The following is an 18,034-nucleotide window of genomic DNA, read 5'->3' as shown; positions in this document are numbered from 1 at the left end:
ATATTTTGGAACATATTCCCAAGAAACACAAAGCTGACAGTTCCCATCTGCTTTACGAATTGGCCCTTCCAGCAAAGGAAAATCCACAGGCAAGGGAATACGGCTTCTGACTTAAGTGCAGTGCTCTATATAAAATTTAGGGGGAGGAGGGTGATATCCCTCCCATGATATCTGTTAACATTGTCTCTAGGAAGGAAGAAGTGAGCAACACAATCGTCCAACAGTTTTGCCACAGAGAGAGAAATGTCCTGGAAAACATGTGTTGAATTAAAACCTGAAAGCCTAAGAAGAAAACAGAGAATTAGAAACCTGTGTCCATTGAAAAACAGACTAGAAACAAAACAGATCAACAACTCACAGAGCAAAACAGCATACAGATTGGAACAATCAATAGGAATAACAAGAAAACCAAAGCTGAGGATCAAAACCTAAAGCGCACTTGCTAAGTCTGAAATAACCACATTTCTCTCTGAAATGCAAGGCCAAAGCTGCTTCTTAAGGACAAATCATTGATGTTAATTACCTGCACAGGTTTGGAGAGTGAAAGCAGAAACCTCAAGTTCTTTTAAGGGAGATAAAGAGTGGAAAAGGACATCTTTTCTTCAGTGTGCAAAAGCAAAGGCTTTTCTTCTCCCCTCCCCACACCTACCCCAGCAATTGTTTCATAACCACAAATATGGCCAAAACTAACTCCCAACTCCTCAGCAAAATACCTGGGTTGTAGTACTGACTTCTCAAAATAAACTCACTTAAAAATTACACATTTGAAAATTATAAGAAACCTCCTGAAAACACTCAGCTAATGAAACCAAAGCTTTTGTTATGAGCACTGTATGTCTGAGCAGACCAGACCTTCCTAGCCTGTAACAAGATTCCCAATTTCTCAGACAAGCACAAAACCACCTTCTGTGTCGCCTATTTTAGTCACAGGAGCACCTCTCCTCCCTTGTCAGGTACCATCTCACAGCCCCGTGGAGTCTTGTTAACTTTCTACCTTTTGTGCTTCTCACTGTTCAAAGATTTCTAAAAACTGCACACAAGAAAGAATTGCAGAGAAACTTGTCAAGGCCAGTCGGTCTAAAGCTGGACCTATCAACCGTGATTTGCTTTAGGAACAAACACAAGCAATAGCCTCTTGCCCCTTTTCTCTGACTGTCAGCAAAGAAAGGGGAATCTCTGAAAACAATCTAAACCCCATTTTCCCAAGCACCAGTTAGCCCAAGAACAGCTACGTTGAACCTTCGATTTAATATCCCCAAAATTGCTATATTTTTCCTTGTTTCATATAAATCTGATTTGTCCAGATAGATTTCAGGTTTTCACAAGTTGACTGAGGTATGGTTCAAAAGAAATATGATCCTCTGCCTTTTCAAAGGGATGGATATTTTTATATCGAGATATATTCCCCGCAGCACGGGTCCAAACACAATCATCACCTCAAAAGGGACAAGGAGAGGAGGAGAGGAGTGTACCCGGCTTCACAGCATCTGTGAGCAGCACCCTGAGAATAAAACCGGGCTTGTCCCCCGGGATTTCCTCAGCCAGTGGCGTGCGTGCCTCTGGCTGCAGCAGGATCGCCCTTAGCAAAGGGATTGCTGGTCACACCTCTTCCCACTGTGCCTAACCCTGGAGGCTTTGCCTGCAGGCATCACTGGTGCAGGCAAAGATTAAAAACATATATAGGTAGGGACACAAAAAGAAAGGGGGGGAAGGGGGGGAAGGATGAAAAGGGGTGAGTGGGGAGAAGAGAGAAGTGGATGTGTCGGGGAAAACAGGCGTAGGACACCTGGAAACTGGCCACGCCTTGGGGAGGGTGCCCCAGCCATCCAGCTGCAGGGCAGCAGCTCTCACATCAGCCTGCCAAGTGCCTACTGGAAAGGCAGGCAGTGCGGAAAGGAATCCTATTAGGGAATAGGATGACGCCAAGCAGTTGTCTTTCTCTCTATTTTTAATATGCCCTTACCACTGCGCTGGCATCGGAAGGAGCCTGTGCACAGCGCCTGGATGGAGGAGCCCGCAGCAGCAGCTCGGCTGCTCCCCTGGGTCTGACAGGCTGATCCTGAGCAAGTCGGAGCCAGGTGCGGAGAAAAACCTCCCTGGCACGTGCCTGATCCACATCATCTCACAGTTCACGGGAAACCTGGCGGGGAAGGCAGAGCAGAAAAGGCGCAACCCCGAGCTCATCGCTGAGGAGCGGGGGCCGGGGTCGTGCCTGGCCGCTGGGACCCCCACAAAGAGCCAGGCACGCCGCTTTAGCCGTGCCATGGAACAAAGCACGACTGGAGTTAACTTGGCCCTTTGCGATGTATTTGTCACCGGTCCCAGCCCTCTTCAGGCTGTTGAAGCTGGCGACAGCTCGATTTACCACTTGAAGAGAGCTCTTGGGAAGTCGTCTGCCAGGCTAACTGTGGGAGAATGGTATTTCAAAGGGACAGATGCAAAATCACTCCTTTTTCCTCCACATTCCTGCCGTGAGTAACTTGGAAAGAGCCACTTCAGTTGGACACGGCAAGCTCCATGTCTCCTCATGCCTCAGGGGTGTTTCAGAGGCGACAGCACAGGCTCCAGGTTAAAAATCTTGGTAAGCCATCTGCCTGATCCTGCTGATTATTCAGTTTGGCCCTAAAACAGCGATTTTGGCACCTTCAAACGTGCCAGGTAAGAGGTGCCTACTTATTTTTTGGTTGGTTTTTTTGTTTTTTTGGTTTTTTGTTTTTTTTGGTTTTTTTTTTCACGTGAGGATCTCCTGTCCCAAATCCTTGGGTCATTTTAATCGGTCAGACTTGATTTACCCCTCGTTTGGTGGGGGAGGCTGGCACTAAGCAACTCCTCTTCGTCTATCCATCAGTTGCCAGGCAAAGTCTGGAGCAGGCAAAGCGACCCAGCAAACAAAATAACTTCAGAGCAAGGCTGAAGAAGGCATCTGAGCAACTTTCATTTTCAGAGGATACGCAGGGCTGGCTGGCAGCGTGAGTGAGGCTCTGAGCTGGAGTGGGTGCGCTCCCTTTTCTCACCTGAAAAGATTTCTTTGGAGCGATGTGCAAGTAGTAATGAAGGTAAAAGAAACAAAACTGTGGTTTGCAAGTGCAATCACAGGTGTAATAAAGAATAAAGTACAGCGGTTTTGAACAATCCTCCTTAAGAAACATAGCTACTCCCTGTGGAAAAGCGTGAAAATGGCCCCACAGGAACTAGAAAAGGCAGAAAATTGGGGAAATACTAACTACAGATTTGGGAGTTTATATGAAAACCAAGACAAGGTTGTGGGGATAGACAGAGTGCACCCCTGTCAAGGAGGTTGTAGGAAATCTCCCTGCAAAGAGATTTGGTCAAATTGAGCAGAAGCCGCTGCAGACCTGTGAGCTTATAAAGCTCCTCCTGCCCTGTGAAGAGAAAAAGTCAGAAAATTTTGCACATGTAACCACTGCCTGGGCAAATGGTGTGAGCCTTTTGGTTGTAGTTCAAAATCATATTGTTGAGAACAAAATTACAAAAGTATCCACTTACACAGAGGGATGAAATTATTTAATTGCTTACGCACTTTTGCTAGAAATTGGATAATAAACGAGAGGAATTAGAAGAGCTGATTTATGAGCACAAATTTTACGCAGTTATTATTAGTAGGAAAACTCACATGATCAGGATGTGCATAAGCCAACCCAGTGGGCTCAGGTGTGCAAAAAAGAAAGGGTGCAGTGCACCATCTCAAAATCTCATCACCTCTGCAAGTCTGTACAAATAAACATTTCACTGTGTAAAAGATTTCAGCTGAAAATAGCTGGTGGATCTGTGTTCTTGCAAACACACTGGAAGGAGTGAGCTACTTGGTGCCTGCTACACCCCACCAAAACAGTGTAAAAAACACGATGACCAGCTTCTTTAAAGACTTATTTATCATGTGTTGGTAAAAAAAGCTGTGTTAACATATGGGACTTCAATCTGAATGGCATATGCTGGTGTTCTCAGGCTACCAGCACTAAAAAGTCCTCAGAATTTCAAAAATTACAGGCAGCCAATTTCTAAACTCAACCCAGCTTGGGGTAGACTGCCTAATGACAGATCCAGAGGAACTGATCCCAGATGTTAAAAATTAATGGTTACTCAAGTGCCAGTGATCATAACTCGATCATATTTGTTGTCAACATCTAGACTCAACTCCAAAGCAATGTGTGTGTTTATGGGCATTCTAGCGCGTACATTCACGTCGCTGCTGTTGGACAAAAATCGTTCTCACAATACTGAAATAATTATGAGCAATATCAGCTACAGAGGGGCCTTTTCATGGTAATCAGAAAAGTGTTAAGAATACATTTGTAGATTTCGAAGGCCACAATTTCACAACCAAGAGACAAACTGACAGAATTTAAAAATTTCTCTCAGTTTAAAAGTAGACATAGAATGAAAACACATTTGTTTCAACACAGAGCACTAATGATATAAAGGAATACTGATAATAACAATTGTAAACCAACAGCTAATAACTCTAGGAATTTGACAAAGGGAGCCAGAAAGAGGGAAAAAAAAAAAAAGAAATCAACGAGAAAAGGATATCTGGGACTTTTAAAAGCATATTGAGAACAAAAGTGTTGTCAGCTGTTACTGGAGAAAAACAGTAAAAATGTAATAATAATGAGGAAAACATATAACAATTCAATGAATACCTGTCTTCCATATTTGGGAAATAGATTTTATATGCATATTGTCTCAAAACAATGAATTACACTCAATCTCAGCAATGAGTGAAAGGGCTTTAAAAGAGCAGCTAGAAAAGGGAGAGATTTTGAAGTCAGTCACTTGGAAAATGTGCAAAGAACAAGCATGGAAGCTCTCCACCCCACAGGGACACGATGGGATTTACAATACTCCAGAAGACCAAAGCAAAGTAACATTTCTCCAAAATTTAGAACAAACAGATGGAGTCCTCCAGGTACTGTGAGGGCTGTCATTCTCATCTTGGGTAAGGTAATGGACAATTAATCCAAAAATTATATATCACAATGCAAAAGGAGCAAATACAAATACCTTCCAGTAGTGTGGGTTTACAGGAAATAGATTTTAATTGGGATTTTTTTTTTTTTACTGAGAGCCCAGATCAGCTTGATAGGGGTGATAATGGTGGTATGCTGCACTTAGATTTTTGCAAAGCATGCGATCAGATTCTCCACACTGTTTTGACTCAGTAGGTAGAATGATATAATCTAAACAAGGCACAAATTAAAATGGATTAAAACTGGCACCTTAGATTGAAAAATGTTGCTGTGAATAGAACTCTGAAAATTGAATAGGAATAGTTTTAACTGGGCCAGCAGCACCAGTCCTCAGTCTCATGCTATTTAACATATTAAATCAATGATTGAAAAAACCCTGGAATAAAATCATTATTAATAAAGTCTGCGGGTGACAGGGAGACTGCCGGAGAGCTCGATCAAAGAGCACACAAAGCACTCTGAATCACTTGGCAAACTGTAAACTGAACAATATCCACCACGACAAAACACTTTGATCCAGCCAGGAACCAAGAAGGGACCCATCACCTCTACCCCAAGCCACACCAGAATTGTGGTTATATCAGCTGATCATAAAATCCCCATTCACAGCCACAAAGCCCACTGCAGACGAAGGCACATGGAGAGGATTTTCAAGGAAGAATAGAGACGTTATCCTGCCTGTGCCTTTGGCAAAGGTGCAACTGCGACGGGAATACAGAGACAGCCCCGGAGGCAAAAGTTCAAGCAGGAAATTGGTTAATTGTGAAGGATTCAAAGAGGAACAAGAATGGGGAAAGCACTAGAAAACATGCCTTATCATGAACAACTCACAGCCCTCTGTCCCTTCAGCTTATCAAAGGAAAGGTGACAGAGGGCCTCGATCACAGTTTATGGTGGCACAGGTCACAAAAAATAAATACAATGGGACACTTCCTTCTGAGAGACAAAGTTGTCAGAAGACCCAGTGCTGGAAGTTGAAGCCAGAGAAAGCACAACTTGGGTGGAGAGTTAATTTATCATTGAAACTATTTACTGAAGGGATTGTGGTGCTTTTTTACAGCAAAGGAAAACTCAAGCACTGCAGTTGGTTTGCATTTTAAAGGATACAAAGTACTTGAAATGGGATAAATGCACTCAAAGGCTTCTGACATGTTTCTCTGGCTTTTCCATGGGCGATGATTCATATCTCCCAACTTCTTTTCTGGAGTCTTCCCCATGATTCACACATAATATTTGCCAGAATATTTAGCTCCTCCTTCTCTATTTTACTTACCACCTTCTCACCTAAAAGCTGTAAAACATATTTATTTGGTTGCTGCCATATAGACTACCATGTATTTCACATGCCTGCAGCACTAATGTTCAGAGACAGATTTCACTTATTTCTGTTCGTCAGAATAAATGGTGAGAAATGGCTAATTTGCTACATCACAACATTTTAGGAGGTGAAGATGACGGAAAAAAATCTACCAGCTGTCTGGAAAGTTAGGGTATAAATCCAGTCTTCTAATTATTAAAGGGGCGTGTTTAAACACAAGTGCTTAAATTCAAGCACGTGGATCTATTTTAGCAAGATCCAGGAGTACAGAATTGGGCAGGGCATGGTTGCCACTCTTAATTACAACAAGCCATAATTTCCCAATCCAAATTTTTTTTTTTAAAAAAAGCAGCTAATACCTATTTTGCATGCATGTAACAAAACAGTCTTTTGCAGCTATCTTCCGGAAAATGGAAAAGAATCCTTTTTTCCCCTTTTCCCCACGTTCCGTTGATATCTTGTGCCAGACTCGAACTGACAGAATTTGTCAGCTACCAACTGGAGATGCTACCAGTTTCCAAATCAGGCATTACGTGGGCCAACCAGTGGTCTGAAACCTACTGTAAACAGCCCCCAAGCGAGGAGCCAATATGGTAATTTGGGGAAGTGATTTAATGTATTGGCTTCCAGTAGCAAGTCAGACCCCAGGCAAGGAAACACACTTAGAGGGAGTTCAGCGTGACACCGAAATCGGGATGGTCGAGAGCAGTTTCCTCTCTGGGGAAGGAAAACCAGCAGCACAGAAGTGTCACTTCAAGCTTGAACAAGTTTCTACCAGCAGAACTTGTCAGGACACTGTCAGGCAGGAGCTGACAGCCATAAATCAGTGCAGCTCCAAACGAACTGCCGAGCACACGAGCTTTATTGGGAGAGGGTCTCCCAGCCACCTAACTCCCCCTTACCCTAATAACTGCATAATGAAAATAAATCTGAGCAAGTGCTCAGGAATGCCCTTTTCTCCTGTGTTGTTACACTGGAGCTGGAGTAATGCCAGGGTTGGGGTTTTGTTGTTGTTCTAAAAAGGTTTTGCTCTGCAACCAATTTTGTTTCGTTAAAACAGAGAGGCACTGGCTGTTGCTCTCCCTATTAAATAGTCCTGGGAAACATTTTGACTAGCTCTGCAAACTTAATACAAATGTTCGTTCTAGGCAGATCGCTCCCGACAGCTGATACAGGGAGCTAATGCGTGTCCATGGCAGGGAAGGCAGCAGTACAGGGGGAGAGGGAGCTGCAAAAACAAGCAGGTTCCTGGCAAGTGAGTGCTGTGCAAATACAATACCTGTGCTCAAATGCAAATACAATGCCTGTGGATGCCTTGTGTGAGGGAAGGGGAAGATTTCTAATCTGGAAATCTTCCCTGAGCAAAAAGGAAAGCCCCTCAAGCAGGCATCCACCCACGGCTGCCCAGGTGAAAGGAGCTCTGTACACTGGACTGAATCTGGCAGGGCTCTGTCCAGCAGAAATTCAATTTCTGGGAGTACCAGAAGCAGGGAATCTGCAGGATTCCACACTCTGGCAACAAAAGAGGCTAAACCTGATTCACATGATAAAATAAAATAACAAGAGAAATAAAAAAGGGTCCCTCTGTTTCCTCCCAAAGGTCACGTGCACCTGTGGCCTCTGTGGCAAACTAGCACCTCTCCAAGGTCCCTACACCCAGCCAAAGTCACCTCTTACCTGGGAAACGCTGTTGGAGCTGAACTGATCAGGTGAAAAAAGCAAAACATGATGCTTTGGTTTGGAATGTTTCTTTCCTCAGCACATCATCTGCAGCCAGGGCTGCCCAAAGAAGCCACCTCATTTCACCACTGGAGCTTTACTGCACCTTGGGGTGAGCGGGCCATGGCGCCAGCCCCAAGGGTCCCTTCTCCCAGGATCTGCTCTTTTCCCACCTGGCTCGTCAGATAACTGGGATGGACAATCTCCCATCCACAAAGTCACCTCTGATGATACTGGATGTGGGTGTCCTGGTGCCAGCAATGCTGTGAGGAGTGGCCAGAGCTGTCCTGGGCTGGGCATGACTGGCTCCTTCCAGTTCCAAGGGCTGCACTTCCAGGCACTGCCAGACCCCTCATCAGGCCGGGGGCACCTCAGGGGAGAAGGGTATGAGAGGGAAAAATGGCAGGGAAAAAACGTGAGGGGAAAGGTGGGAGTGGGAAAAGCACAAGGGAAAAGGTGCGAGGGGGAAAAAGCATGAGGCAAAAAAGAAGATGGGGGAAAGCGAGAGGAGAAAAAAGTGCAAGGGGAAAAGTGTGAGGGTGAACAGTGCGAGGGGTAGAAAGCATGAGGGGAAAAGCACAAGCGGGAAAAAATGCGAGGGGGTGAAAAAATGCAAGCAGGGGAAAAGTGTGAGGGGAAAAATTCGTAAGGGAGAAGTATGAGCGGAATTAGTGCAAAGGGAAAAAGCACGAGGACAAAAACACAAGAGGTAGAAAACGTGAGGGGAAAAGTGCAAGTGGTGAAAATGTGTGAGGGGGAAAAAGCGTGAGGGAGAAAAAGTGAGAGGGGAGAGGCATGGAGGAGGAAAAACTGCAAGGGGAAAAGTGAGGGCAAAACGTGCGAGCGGGAAAAAGTGTGAGGGAGAAAAATATGAGAGTGGAAAGAAGCACAAGCAGAAAAAAGTGCAAGCGGAAAAAGTGCAAGTGGAAAAAGTGCAAATGGAAAAAGTGCGAGTGGCCAAAAAGTGTGAGGGAGAAAAAGTGAGAGGGGGAAACTATGAGAGGAAAAGTGCAAGAGGGAAAAAGTGTGAGGGGAAAAGTGCAAGAGGGAAAAAGTGTGAGGGAGAAAAATGTGAGAGCAGGAAAAAGTGCAAGCAGGAAAAAGTGCAAGTGGGAAAGCATGAGGGGAAAAGTGTAAGCAGGAAAAAGTGTGAGGGGAAAAGTGTGAGTGGCCAAAAAATGTGAGGGAGAAATGAGAGCAGGAAAGTATGAGGGGAAAAGTGCAAGAGAGAAAAAGTGCGAGAGGAAAAGTGCAAGAGGGGAAAAAGTGTGAGGGAGAAAAGTGAGAGCAGGAAAAAGTGCAAATAGGAATGTGTGAGGGAAAAAATGCGAGCAGGAAAAAGCATGAGGGAGGAAAAGTGAGAGCAGGAAAAAGAGCGGGAAAAGTGCAAGTGGGAAAGTGTGAGGGGAAAAGTGAGGGCGGGAAAAAGCCTGAGGGGGAAAGTGCAAGCTGGAAAGAGTGTGAGGGGGAAAGAGTGCAAAGGGGGAAAAATTGGGAAGGGGAAAGGGTGCAGGGAAAAAAGTGAAGGGAAAAGTGTGACAGGAAAGAGTAAATGTGCAAAGGAGAAGAGCATGAGGGGGAAAAGTGTGAGTGCTTCCATGAGCCACATCTAATAGAGGCAAGGCAAGACCACTGGTTTGCTCAAGATCCTCTCGCCTCTGAAAGGATCAGCATCTCCAGGATCTGGATGCTGCCTTGCTAGTGTACTTAGACCAGGATTTGGGAAAGTCCAATCTGCTGTTCCTCCTAGGCTAGGGTTCAGTACATTTGCCAGAAAAACCTGGTGCTGGTCTCTTCGAGCTGAGCAGATCACCAGCAACCCCCCCTAAGAAATTTAAATGAGGAATAACAAATGAGAATTGATGAAAACTAATCACTTGGAAAGTAACTTTCCAGGTGCACGTTCTTACTAAGAGTCATAAAACTTTCTGAACATACAAATATTTGCGCAAATAACCAAAGATTATCTCAAATACCAGAGTGGTTAAAATAGCTTTGCAAAGAAGCAGAGAGCAAAGCCCTACTCATTCATGAATATATTTATCAATTTGTTTATTACTATGCAGCCAGCTTTAAACCCTACCCAGCAGGGGAGAGACTCTATACCTTATGCCTATGGGCCTCATAATGCTTCCAGTGGGGATGGAAAAACTTCAAAAAAAGTTTGGCATTCAGATCCAGTTTCTCTGCTTATCTGCTGCTAATCCAAACTCTCCCAACATATCAAAAACGTTGAACCGGGCAGGAAACCACATGAGAACAGGTTTTCCTACAGGATTTCTGGCATTTCTACATTAGATTCCAGATGGAAACACCCATGAGAACAGCTTCTATCCTGGTATTTTTGGCACACTCAGTTCCAATTCTATCCGGAAACCTGAATTGGGAAGGGAAAAAAAAAAAAAAAAAAGAAGAAGAAAAAAAAACCCTCCTCACAAACCAAAATGCATCAAACGTTTGTCTCAGTATTTCAGAACCTGAAGAAAAGTATATCATGTGAGGTGGATTTTTATTTTAGGAAAGAGGAGGCAATGTTTTTGGTTTTATCTTCAGTGGTCTGTCTTTCCTTACTCCCAGTTTCACACATCCCCAAAAAGAAATACCAGAGTGCTCAGCTACCAAAACTAGAAATGACCATCCACCTGAAAATAAGCATGCATGTTACCCCCAAAAAGATTTGGAGTTCACACAAATGACTGCTCCTTTCTATGCACAAGTGAATATCAGATATCTAAAAATAAAGACATTCATCAGAACTTCTGAAAAAAAGATTTCAAAGGGGTTATCCATGACTACAGCCAAAGTCAGGCGTTTTGCCAGTCAAAAATGAACGAATTTAATGTGGTAAATGAATTCCCCACATTTCCTGCAGTCCATTTTTTGCTCATTTACCCAGCTCTGCCACTCCCTCTAGATTGGCAGATGCTTCCATAGGTAATAACTTCAGCACTAATGACTTTGAGCAGAACCTTTCCAAAGTTATATTCAGCCCCCGCTCATTGATTTCTGTTACACGGGGTTATTTAATACCAGCCTTTTTCTGATTGTTTTTTTTTTTACTGCCATTGAAAGCATCTGATTTTTTTTCTCAATATTGTGTGATGCTTTCTCTCTGACCTCCCAGCACTAACTCTTGCTTCATGACTTTCTGTTGCCCACACTGGGGAGAAACAGAAAGAATGGTCAAGACTGTGACATCAGTGAGTTTGTTAGCAGCTCGCCTTAATACCTTAACCTTTTTGGGGTTTTAAGATGAACATTACATAAATCTATAACAAATGAACTCAAAAACCAGAAACAAAATAAATTTCCCTGCTGCTTTGACTCAAATAACCCATTTCAAGCTATGCCTACCAGTCTTAAAACCCCCAAATGATCCAAAATCTCTTTTCCCAAAGCCCTATGGATGCATGTTCACGTACTGCCGAATTCTGCCACCTTCATACCCTACTCATGCCATTGAAGGTGAGGCATTTCAGTAAGGAACAAGGACACAGCACCAGCTTTTCCCTTTCTGCTCCCCAGCCACTGCCTGCTGTGTGCTGGCAATGGTACCTCTGATCCTTCCTGAAGTGCAGAGGATAGCTTTGTGTTTATACTTTTAAAGTTGGGGATTTTTTTTCCCCTGAAGAAATGCTGCTGCATCTACTCACATGTACATCAGTTCCCTCTACTGGCAGCATTAATTAAGCTATTCCTTTAATTCACCAGGTAGATCGAGGGTTTGGGAAGGAGGATGTGCTCTGCTGGGTGGGAATGTCTGGGGCTGTCACCCACAGGGTGTTATGTTCTCACTTGTTATAGAGAAACTTTAATACACTGGTTCTTTCCAGTGTACTAGCTCTCCTCCCCAGGTTTTTAAAACTCACTTTCCATGCTATGGTCCAGGGCAGCTACTTAACATTATCTTAGCATATTTCAGTCCTTAACTGTGGCAGTAAGTGGGAAACTGAGGAGCAATGACTCCTGAAGCAGCTCGGGCAAACATATGGTTCATCAATCCTTGAGCTCTCTGTGTTGTGGCTGGGGTGAGCATCCAGCCTCTCCTCAGCCAGGGCAGCCCCTCCTAAGGGTCCATCAGGCTCCTTTTACTCCTTTGTGTACCCAGAGGCTACTATAAAGCGATGCTGGTTCAAAACAGGCTTGAAATCACTTGGCCATTCTTCTACCTTTTCATTTTATATTTTTTTTCTCTAGTTAAAGTAGATTGATTTTGTCCTGCCACAGGTAATGTTTTTCTCCTGAGGTACCAGGCCAGAGGAAGAAGTCATTCGCTCTATTTGGGTGCTTGAGGAAACACAGAATGAAAGAGAACCACTTGTCATTAAAAAAATCAAAACAGAAGCCCGACAAGAACATCTGCCCTAAAGAGAACAAGATACAAGATTTCCCCTTTGGAACCAAGCTGTCAGTATTTAGCAAAACCAGCAAAAGTCTTTCAATTTTCTAAGCAAATGGTGAGTAGTGCTATTTCACAGCTCTCCACTGTTGTTCCAGAAGTTTCCATAGGTATGTTCTGGTTTAAAAACTGTGGCTTAAAACCTCTATTTTGGGACCAAACCAAATAAACCTGCATGGATATAGCAACCAATAAGGCCATTCCTGGAAATGGAGCTTTTCTAGTGTAAGTAGAAGAGGAAAGACCACATAGAATTTGGTAAGAAAAATAATAACAGCAGCCTCTATACCCCTTAATTTGCATATACAAATGTGAGCACCTCAGTTTAAATATGCTTCTCACTCCTACCTAGCATGGCTGAGGTGCTCTCAATGCACACAGTTTCTTTCTTGGAATTTTCAAAACGTGTCCTTATTGTGGATTTTCTTGTCTAGATTGCATTCCTAAAAGGGATTGTACAAAAATGTTGTGTTCTGATTAAATGCATTACAGGACCTAGAGTCATATTTAGAGGAGAAGAAAGCATTCTTGCTCACGCTGCTGCACGAGTTCCTGTTTGGGGAATAAAACTGTTTATTTCTGATTCTTCCAGGAGCTTTTGCAGACTGATCAAGTGTCAAGACATGGTAGTTGACTCAAAGGTAACATAGATATTGCCTCATAATATCTTTAGGACCTGAATCAAATCTTGAGAGACTTTGAAACTCTGGGAGGATAATGAAAATACATTTCTTTCTTTGTATTATCCTTCATAATGGGAAGCTTTACATTTCTTTTCTAGCAACTATGATGTACACTGTACTATCAAGGCGTTTTTAGGGACCATTTACCTGAATACAATTTATGTGGAAGGTGTCTGAGAGCCAACCCGGATTTATGCTTCCTCGTCCTTGTAATAATAGATTTCTTTTTCTTTTTTTTTTTTTTTTCCCATCAAAATAAATGTCAGAAAGTTCTTTGACTGTTCAATAAGGGAGAAAAACATCCTTTTTCAAATGAAAGAAACGGTTATGGGCAAGGATTTGGTGTTGCTGGAAGCTCCGTGGAGCGCTCCAGCCCCAGGAACAAGGCACACAAGGACACATTTTCCTCCAAGGTTTGCCCCAGCACCTGTTCCTGTAGCAAGTAGGGCTCAAACCTTCCTGGGGTTTGGGTTGCCCACTGACCTGGGGGAAGTCCTTGAGGCAACAGAGCAGTCTTTGCAGGACAAAGACTTCCACAAAAGCACGTTTTGGGAGGAAAATCCTTGCCTATAAAAATATTGGTTTGGAGTGATTTGCCTAAATCGTTCTTTCCCCTGGCATTTCTTGGACTCTGAAAATCCTAATGCAGCCCAGCTCTTCAGGAGTGCTGTGTTGGGATTTTTGTACACACACCCAGGCCCATCTGGATTCCCACACGGGCCAGATATGTGGTATAAATAGCTCAAATTCAGCCTATCCGGGGCATTATTAGATTCTCTCCCATATTCAGGCACACAGGTACACACACACACACACATACATAAAACTCTGAAAAATTCTCCTAAGAAAAAAAATAAATACTTTAAGAGAATTGACTTCCCAAACTATTCTATCAGTTCCTTCTTTCTTTTCATGGCGACTGAGGTGATGCCTAACATGTGTCTACCCAAGGCAATGTCTTTTTGATATCATGCAGTGGAAATGGCAGAATCTGGCTCTTTAGTGACCATGACATCCAAAAATTGGATGCAGGACTTCACCTCTCCTCTCACAGGTTAAATGAATATTCTGAGAGTATCGATTGTGCAGTTCTTCCAGTGGAAGATGAATGTGATCGGCATCGATAATCAGAAAAAATATCATCTACATACCTCACATATGCAGATGGTGGCTGTTCAGTACCAGTCGGCAGTGCAGCTTCCTGGTGTGACAGGAAAATATCTGCAGCAATTGAGGATTAACAGAGGCCATTGCTACATCAGTGTTTTGTTTGTAATAGCTCCCATTCTATCAGAAATAACTGGTTGCACATTTCTGTGTCTGACATTAAAATTCACCATTGAAATCTCGCTTGGTAATAATAAAGCCCCTGCAAGAGTCTCTACAAACACACTAGACTCCAAATTAAAGAGCAAGTGTATTGTTAGGGTTTGCATGGATCTTTTTTGAATTAGTGCTAGGTGAACAATAAATAAAATTCCAGGAGAAGTTCCCCAAGCTGATAAGCATTCAAGGTATTATCTTTGCTCTGTACTGTATGCGCTTCTGGGTGAAAAAATTCTAATTGCACTTCCATTCAAAAATCAACCGTGGGAATAAGGAATCATGCTCATTTTATGCACAGCAGCCCGAAGGCCTTATCCTTAAAACAAATTACAGCGCCTCCTATGCAACTCACACTCTGAAGCTAATTCTAACCCTAAAGCAAAACTCCAAAATTAAACTTTAATCTGTGATCTAAACAATTTTGCGTTTGTGATCAATCTTGGTGGAGTGGATTTTAATATATATGAGTGTGTGTGTGCGTGGGTGTGTGCATGTGTGTATATAAAAATATAAAAGGCTCAGATAATTGTTATCGCGGATGAAGACCGAACATTAAATACTCTGCTTGGTAAGACTGAGATAAAATACACACAGTGAAGGGAGGGAATAAAGCTGTTAAGCACACACTCCTATGTGTAACAGAGTCCTGGACTCGCAACCAGCGAAAGCTTAAATTCCACCACATGTATCATATTTACTACGTTCTGCCAAAGAAATAGGCAGGCTGCCATGCCATTAAAGCAATTACTCTTACCCTCTCAGATACGTAGAAATTAGATTCTGCTCCTCAAAGTCGTACGCTGGGGGAAGTGAAGAGCGAGTGGGGGGGAGGTACGAGGAGGAGAGGCAGAAAGGCATCAGTTCCTCGCAGAGAGGAGGAAAGGCTTTGGGCCAGCGAGAGTTAAAGGAGTTGGAAGTGTATGGTCTGTTTCTCCCCAACTTGGTGCAGTGACTCTGCATCCTGCAGGAACCTGTTCAGATGCTCTGATAAGTCAGACAGAATTCATGGGAGATTACCACACAGCTCCTGCCAAGCTGTGCTGCAGCACGGGTAATAGATATGCTCCAGTACTAAATCCTAAAAGGCCCTGCTACATCTGTCAAGCATGCCCTGGAAAAGCACCCTCAGTTCAGATGTTATCACTGCTCTGCCTGCATCAGAAGATTTAGTGTCCACCCTGGAGGTTGCTTTTGCCGCACAGTTTTCAGGGGCAAAACAACAAGGAAGAAAGATGAGAGGAAAAAGGCAAATTATTCTTGCTTAAAGCAAAAGGAATAAAGTGATGTGCCTGCAGACTAGCTCAGCTTCTCACCCTGCATCTAGAAGGTCCCAAATCCCACATTAAGATGGTACTGATGTTCTAAGCTGATTAGCGCGGACGCGTTCGGCTCCCTGGTCTGTGACACCATGAAGATGATCTTCTGTAGAGTGACTCTTTCCCAAGGAAAGCTGAACAACAAACCCAGCGGGGGGCCACCGCCGGTGGAGAGAAGATGCCTGCCTTTGATAATTAACTTTAAAACCGGTTCTAGAAAAGCTGCTCTGGCATAAAATGAACTTTGCCGAGCACTGTTTATGAAACAATTGCTGCTCCTCCCATTAACCACGCGAGCGAGGATTTGGTCAAAAATGGTTCCAATGTTACTTATCATTTTGCACCAAACAAAAGTTAGGTATAAAAGAAAAATGTATACTTATGTAATATATATATAAATGAATACACACAGACACCCCCAAAATACAGCAGCCTTGGGAACCACTCCTTTCTTAATATACTCCAAAATAGAGCCATGAATTTTAACCATCTGTCTCCTTGTTCAAATCTGCAGGAAATATCAAAGTAGAGCAGTGACTCCTTTTTCACTAGGTGCACTCTCAGAGTTCAAGGGAGAAAGACTACAATTTCCTGGCCCAGCATATTGCATTTTAAACTTCTGTTTCCTGAAGCTGATTTTAAGGAGAGATAAGTTCCAGCTATTGGGATGTCAACAACAAGAAGAGCTCCAGGCTGTTGTATTTATAACTCCATACGGTGGTAGAGGCTGGATTGAAGGGGCAAATGGGTTGGCACAGGGTAAACCCATGCTGGACATACATGTGGTTGTGGCACAGGGTCCGTAGCAGAAACCAGGATTTCATCTCAGCCTGCTGTGAGACAGCTCTCTTGGCTTGCAGCTCTCCACAGCTCGGGTAGATTCTGTCTCTTAGCAAAGAAAAGACCAGAAAGGCAAGGCAGAGCACAGGAAGGTCGGTAAGGGGAAGGATTTGAGGTGGGCAATACAAACGAAGGTTGGGGATGGAGCCTGAGGCTTCAGGACAGATGCTGGAGAGGACGGAGGGTGAATCTCAAAACATCCCCATCTAGCAGAGCAACGAGCAGTAGCAGACAGGCAGCCCCGAAGGTGCACGGAGGAGCCTGGTGTGTGCTCACAGCTACAGCAACAAAGGGCAAGAACAAGCACTGTCTCCAAAGCCACAGTTTCTTAGTAAGCAGATAGACATTTCTGGGAAAGCTGCACTCTTTGCGACGCGGTCATTGTCACACTATTCAGACACGTGTTCAAATCCATTAAAGACCTGTCACGCTGTAAAGTCCTTGCCACCAAACACCTGCCATAACCTGTGTGAACAACGCCGCGCCGTGCCCCAAGCATCCACCTCACGTGAACCCCATCCCAGCTGGCACAGCTGCACCAGCAGCACCAACCTGGCTGGCAGGGTCCAGGGCTGGGGCTCCCCACTGGGCGCCCCATTTGTGGCTGCTGAGGGGAGCTGTGTGCCCTGGCTGCTGTCAAAGCCAGCACATTACACAAGCACTGCATGACAGAAAAGAAAACACACAAAAAAAGATCTTATCGCAGGTACCTTGAACTAACCTTGCGTGGGTCCTGTCTAGCCAGGTTTTTCCAAGAAATACACAAGAGGGATGCGGGCTGAGTTGCCATGGCCAGTGCCCTCCAGACAGCACAGTTATATCCTTCAAATGGAAAAGGTGCTCAGCTGCAGGAACTCTGCTCTCTCCAGCAGGATTACACATGTATATTTTTCCCTGTAACTAAGTAAATACAGATAACTGGTATTTATGTGCCCAACACACTTAAACACTCCTGACAAACAGCCTCACTCTGCTCAGGACAGGCCATTTACAAATGGGAGCGTGGTCCTAATTCTAACCATGGTTTGCCCTGATTGTAAACTATTTTTAATGCAAACAAAAATAATTTTACATTAGCAAAAAGGGTTTTCTCAGTAAGACACCAACCACAGAGCTTAATATACATTTCACTAAATGAAGACACTGCCAAAGCATCCTTCCCCCACAGACTCACATATTTCATGAGCAAGGCATTTTAATTCAATGGTCTGAGTTTGATGCTTCTCTTTAAAAAATAACAGCTTGAAGAAGCTCTACAATATTTCCCCACACTCTAACTCCCCCTCAGCCCCCCAACCTTCGTGGTCTGTAAGGCTTCAGAATTTGTGGCAATAAAACCCATACTGCCACGTGGAAATTCCCCAGATTTGTCCCTGAAACCCTCTCATCAAAGGAAAAAAAAAAAAAAAAAAAAGAAAGGAACAATCAAGAGTAATTTAAGAGGA

At 43.7% G+C, this 18,034-nt stretch overlaps 1 protein-coding gene and 1 long non-coding RNA gene across 7 annotated transcripts in view; one reads left to right on the top strand and one right to left on the bottom strand.

Moving 5' to 3' along the window:
* Positions 1 to 18,034, bottom strand: part of LOC111926426 (uncharacterized) — a 384,290-nt gene that overhangs the window by 274,764 nt on the left and 91,492 nt on the right. The window lies entirely within an intron of this gene.
* On the top strand, positions 12,397 to 13,247 carry LOC111926674 (uncharacterized). The gene is made up of 3 exons (XR_002863112.2): positions 12,397 to 12,482; positions 13,017 to 13,065; positions 13,206 to 13,247. It is a non-coding gene; the product is annotated as an uncharacterized LOC111926674 (long non-coding RNA).

The sequence above is a fragment of the Cyanistes caeruleus genome, chromosome 2 (genome assembly GCF_971803275.1).
Source record: "Cyanistes caeruleus chromosome 2, bCyaCae1.hap1.1, whole genome shotgun sequence".
Taxonomy (NCBI): Eukaryota; Metazoa; Chordata; class Aves; order Passeriformes; family Paridae; genus Cyanistes; species Cyanistes caeruleus.
Note: the sequence above shows the minus strand (reverse complement) of the source record. Positions and strands in the feature narration are given on the sequence as shown.